Source organism: Poecilia latipinna, unplaced genomic scaffold, assembly GCF_001443285.1.
Source record: "Poecilia latipinna isolate Pla-1442-1.1 unplaced genomic scaffold, P_latipinna-1.0 Scaffold3508, whole genome shotgun sequence".
Taxonomy (NCBI): Eukaryota; Metazoa; Chordata; class Actinopteri; order Cyprinodontiformes; family Poeciliidae; genus Poecilia; species Poecilia latipinna.
In genome coordinates this window covers 47,792-53,986 of record NW_015116124.1, presented here as the reverse complement: position 1 = coordinate 53,986, position 6,195 = coordinate 47,792, and the positions used below count along the sequence as shown (strand labels likewise).

At 36.6% G+C, this 6,195-nt stretch overlaps 1 protein-coding gene across 1 annotated transcript in view; it reads left to right on the top strand.

Annotated features, from left to right (window-relative positions):
• Nucleotides 1–340: 340 nt before the first annotated feature.
• fam110b (family with sequence similarity 110 member B) overlaps nt 341–6,195 on the top strand; it is a 32,170-nt gene continuing 26,315 nt past the window's right edge. Inside the window, exon 1 of the mRNA XM_015024068.1 lies at nt 341–444. The gene's annotated coding sequence lies outside the window, so the exon portion shown is untranslated. The remainder of the gene's footprint in view (nt 445–6,195) is intronic.

Here is a 6,195-nt window from a genome sequence, read left to right as displayed (position 1 = left end):
CAAATAAGATCTTAATTCTTAGCTTGTTTCATCTTTCTATTTGAAAGCAAAGTAGTTTTATGCAAAATAAATGGACTAAAACACTTTTATTGCAGACAAAAACGAACTGCGGAGTGATTTCAAATAGAAGGCTACTTTGGAGTGTTTGTTTGTTTGCTTGTTTTTTGTTTGTTTGTTTTTAACCAAATTTTTGTCGCCTTTATCATTCGCGTGGCTTTTTTGAGTAAAAACCCTGGTCTACAGAGTGAAAGTAGATTTCTAGGGGAAATAGTGGGAGTCTTGAGCAGAAAAGGACGCTGATTGTGAAGAGGCTGGGCGGAAGGAAGTACCGCTGCTGCTCACTGCTGCTGGCGGAGGACTGGACGCTGTCAGGCCGAACAAACGCACCGATCTGACGGAGAGAAATTGCTGCAGCATCCTTTGTTTTCTGACTCTGAAGCTGAGGTAGGCCACATAAACAGTTCTGCTCCATCTGACCTGCATGTTTGGCTCCATCACTACCCGCGGGGTTCGCCGTCCCTCCTCGGGCCGTTCCGCTCAGGTCTATTGTTCGGCAGATTGTCATTCAGGCAGCAGCAGAGGGGAGCTATGTCAGGCACCGTTAGTGTTTGATGTTGTGCTTGTGTGCTTTGGGAACAGCAGCTTGGTTTGTAAGGCCGCTGTACAGAGTCAGGAACACATTCCATGCCGTTCCTTTCTGCTCGGTGGGGTTTGGCATAGCGAAGCATCAGCACCGCGCGCACGAGCACGCGCTCTTCGTATAGTGGCTGTCAGCTGCTAACGTGCCTCTGCTGACACACCCGTCTGCTGGAGCTGAGCGGAACAACAGATTGGTGCTTCTATCTGCTGCATCCTTGAGTTCTTCTGCTGAGACATTTCTCACTCAGGCTTCATAAGTTCCAAACTAAACTAAGTGTTGATGTCATTTTCAATTGATGATTAGAAACCGAGTCATCAAATAAACAAATGCAAAAGAAAGAAAGCATGAAGCACCCGGATACATTTAAAGTAGGGGTGCACCTATTCAACATGGGTTCCTTCATTTTGGGAGATCAGTCAATCCTTGCATGAGAAACCGATGTCATCTGCCTCCACAAATATCTGAAAATCTGCTACAGCCCCTTTTTGCTCTGCTGTGAGAGAGGGCAGACTGACAGACTACCAGGTCATGTCTGCCAGCTTTGCAGTGTTGTTGCTATCTTTAGCACCATTTCAGTCAAAAAATCAGAATTGCATCTTTTAAAGTTCAGTGATCAGCCAGAAAACTACAATCAGTGCACCCCTAATTTAAACATCATCATAAAATCAGAGTCGATATAAAATAAACCTTTTATTAACTTCATGTCTAACTGCTGACCCGTTTAAGCCCAGACTGAAGAGGAAGTGTTTGAATCCTGGATCCATCGCTACTGGATGAGCTACACAACCACACACTGATATATATGCACATACATCATATAAGACCCAGGACATTTCATGTTTCAATAATTATTTTATAGTTTTTTCTACAGCATTAATGACTTTTGTTATATATACTTTTTATTTTATAAAACAAAGCAAACTCTGTCCCTCATCTTCCTCAGAGGTGTGTGTGTGTGTGTGTGTGTGTGTGTGTGTGTGTGTGTGTTAGCAGCCCATTTGTTGCTGTTGGGGTTTTTGAGTGTAGTTCTGGTTGAAAATGATGATTCTTCATCTCTGATATTGAGAAAGCTCCTGTGTGTCGGCACACAGCCTGCTTAGCTGAAATAGTTAATAATAGTTTAGATTAAAATAGGTGTTGTTTCCCCCAGTATAAGCATGCACTAGCAGTGCAATGCTGCAAAAAACAAAACAAAAATAAAACATGGTTGGTACATTTTCAGCACATTTTAATTAAGAGAAATAGATTAACTTTACAGAATTGACTAAATTTATCCTTTGTTCTCACTGCAAGCTACAAAAATACAAAATCAGAAAAAAGTTTCTTGTAGGATTTTTCGAACAATAATCTTTGATAAAGAATCTAACTAATAAGTTGTTGGACTAAAAGGAAGTTAGGAACACAGTGGTCATGTCTTTTAGTGCCAAGTTTTACATTTTAACGATTAAAATGTAAAACTTTTAATGGTTAAAAATAAAAACCATTAAAGGTTTTAGTGGTTTTAAAACCAGTGATAAGCTGCCTGCTGTTTCAGGGACAGGCAATATTCTTCCTTGAAACATAAATAAATCCAAAATATGTGTGCATATTCTGACATTGCCTGGGCTAATGAAGCCTGTGCTTAATCTGTTCAGTTGGTTTTTGATAAAGTAAAACCAACTCCATGAACTGGGGCAAAAAAACCTACAGATTTGCAGATTTGTTAACAAATCTATGTACAATTTCCTAAATCGCTCCACATACATAGTTTTTGGATCGTTCTTATCTCTTCAAACAGAACTGTTCCCAGGCTGCATGAGGCTAACACGTGTAGCTCAGCTCACCAATCTCTACAGCATCACTAAACCGTTGATGATCTCCATGCTTCGTTTGATTGTGAAAGCTATGACTTTCAGGAACTGCTGAATGTATAGAACACCTAAAGTTTCACTGAAGAAAACCAAAGGTCACAGATTATGTAGACTGGTAGCTTTATGCGCCACTCCTGTGTGTAAAACTTAATAGCTTCACTATTTTTGCCTGATGTTTGGTTTTTCTCCACTTGACCACATTTCCTTTGTACTGCACTTGGTTCTATATTGAGACAAATCCAGGTTTCTCACACAGATTGGAAATTAGGATTTGGTTTAAGTATTTTCCTCAGCTGAAAATACTTAAACAACAATAAAAACCAGAAATGGTGTAGAAAAAAAAACATTTTTGTTGTCATACACTTTTTTATCTTTTATTTAAAAACAACTCCCCTTCACGTTGTAGAAATAAAAGTAAAGTTTGGTATAACCTTGGATGGAAATATAATCATGGTATAACAGTGTTTGTGTGGGATCAGTAAACATTAATTTATTTTGATTCTCTTACACATGAACTTTATTTTAAATATATTAAACGTCTCCCTGGTTATCACTGGGAATATAATAAACTAATATCATCTGTCTGCTAGCCTTAGGATTCTGCCCCTTAAGTTTTCTAACCACAATTCTCCATATTTTAATCTTGGTTCTAAGCAAAGATGCTTTACATGAAATCAGTCATTTCCATTCACACACACATTGACATGCTGATGATGTCAAGCTACTGATTGTAGCCACAGCTGCCCTGTGTTTCCGTACTTTTCACTGGTCAAAGCTTTTGAATTTTACTCAGTAAAATTAGGTTCTTCATTACATTTCTTGCTTTGTGGTCTTCGAATTCAACGCTCACAATGTTTTACTCCAACTTCTTTCAGTGTTGTTTTTGAAGTGGTAACAAATGTCAAAGTTTTTAAAACATTAGCTTGAAAATTCTTTGAAAGATCTGATAATAAATAATCTGGTATCAGTGCCTTAAATTCACCATAAAAAGCTTTCTGTGTGGTTTAGACAAAACCCTCTGGCATCAGTATTTATTAAAAATCACATTAGTCTCTTTAAATAAATTTTTAACTCTCTAGTCTTTAAAATACATCTGAAGTGTAAATTGTCTCTGTCAGCAATCTTAAATTGCATTAAAAGAATGTATCATGAAAACAATATTACACTTGAATTAAAACTTGCCATACTTTAGGACAAATTTGTGAATATTTTGAATAATTTAAGAGGGAGGCCCAGAGTTTGGGTGCCAGAAAACAGCGGCCAGGAGTGCATCCAGGTGGTTACTTTCTCAGATCCTGCCTTGAGTTCTGCCAGCTCTCTTTGCTCCATTTATCCCAGCTGGACAAGGTCATGAACTTGGAACTTTGCCTCAGAGTTGCTATCTGACCAGCGATTTGATTGCTCAGCATTCCTGACCTCAAAACCAAATTTAAGCAATTCGAAAAACTATCTTAATTACATATGATTGGATGTTAAAGTGAACTGCTCAAGGTGGTAGCATTTGGAGTAGCTCTGCTACTTTCATTTAGATTTCTTCATTTTAAAAACTTATTTTTATGTTTCAGTACATTTTTGGACAACTAATTTCTGGTTTTGGATGCAGTGCAGCTGGAAGGATTTTTGGTGATACTTTCTTACTTTTGAACATTTGTTGTGATGTGTAACCATAGCAGCAAGGTGGGTTATTTTTACTACTGGGAGCAGCTGATGAAGATAAAGTGAAAAGCCGCAGCAAAGAGAGAGTAAAGAAGGAAATTCAAACCATCGATCATAAAGGGCAAAGAGACTTTTGGCAAACAATTTGGATGAGCCGTAAGATCCAGGCAGATTACCAGGAATGCAGTGTTATGTGTTTTAGTGAGACTTGGCTGCAGGATCTTATTCTTAACTGTGTCTCTCTCTGCCGAACTGTCTGACCATGCAAGCAGAGATTTAAAAAGGAGAAGAAAGAGCAAAGGAGGTGGATTTAGCAGTGCTTGTGAACAACAGATTATGTCGTCCATGACATGTTACTGTGAACCGTTAGTAAGTTTTTGTTCACATCATTTACTGAGAGTGTTCCTCAGTTTCATTTTGTGAACTGTTTACATTTCTTGCAACCATGCATTTGATGTCTTCAGTTCAGTTGCTGCTAACTACAGACACACCACTCCAATGCGTGTGTGGTAATATTTTTTAGTTTTATTCATGCCTCACTCTCTACTGCACTTCTAACATTTCAACCATTTGACAGCTGTTCAACCAGAGAAAACACAGTGTTGAATTTGTTTTATGAAACTGTCAGAGTTATCAATCTCTAAAGCAAGATCTTCTCTGGAAAAATCAGATGACAACCTTGCTTTTCTTTGTTCCAAATATAAACCCTTCATTCAAAAGCAAAATGTAATTTTAAAAAACTACAAAAAGTGGGCTGAAGAAGTTCTGCGGGACTGTTTTGAAGCTACAGACTGGGTTGCACTTTGTCAGCCACATGGAAAGGACATCAGTGCCATGGCAGAGAATAGGACCGACTAAATATATATGAACTATAGACAACGCTATCCTACTAGAATAGCTAGATGTTTTTCCAATAGCAAACTCTGGATCAGCAGTGACCTAAAGAAATTGCTAAACAAGCAAAAGGAAACTTTAAGAAGGGAGACTGGAATTATTTAGGACTATATAGCAACTTATAATTAAGATTATAGACAGCTAGAAGATGTAAAGGAAGAAGCTAGAGAGCAAATTCTAGAAATTCCACTGTGCTTTTGTACACATGACAACAAAGGCATTCTGATTCTTAATGCTAACAGAAATGTCTGGGATAAATAAAATCAGACTTCAAGCAGAAGGAGGAACATATATGGACACAGCAAATGAACTGAACACACCCAGGTGAAAAAAAGTATCCTTTAGTATATTTCAAACATACTTATATTTGTGAAAGTTCATTTGAGTATTAAGTGTACTACCTATAAATATATCTGAAGGTAGTATCTGAAGGTAAAAGTATGCTTTACCAATTTCGAAAGTAGAACTTTAAGCACACTTAAACATAATTTTACCAAAATACACTTTTAATAAATATATTAAATAAAAGTATACTTTAAGTGAACAAAGTATATATTTGCCCAAGTGTAAATATACACTTGCTCACGTATATTTAAAACATATTTTGTGTATATTTTAAAATATATGCTCAAAATAGAATTTTTTTTAAATTCACTTAACACTACTTGAAATTATTAATTTCAGTATGTTTTAAATTACATCTCAGTGTACATTTTAGGCTAATAAAGTATACCTCAATTTTCTTTATTTAACCAGGTGAACCCCGTTGAGATCCATATCTCAGTTTCAAGAGGGACCTGGGCAGAAGTCTGCAACACGCAGTAACCTGATTATAAAATAAAACAAATTAATACATATGCAGAAGTTTGTCTTTTAGGCACCTATAAAGTACTTTTCATGTAATTTTTAGGCATACTTTTTAAGTACCTAAAAAGTATGTCTTTTTAGGTGCCTTAATAATCTTTTACTATTTTTGTTAAAATTGCAAAGAATAAAAAAATTATAATCATGATGCAATGTTGTTTAAGAAAGTGCCTAACCCATTCCATTTTCAGATGTAGGATCTATAAGTCAACGGTATTAGCTCCAGTTCACACTCCAGACCAGATGGTGGCGGTATTGCACACTTTCATTTAAAAAAAAAAAAAAAAAAAA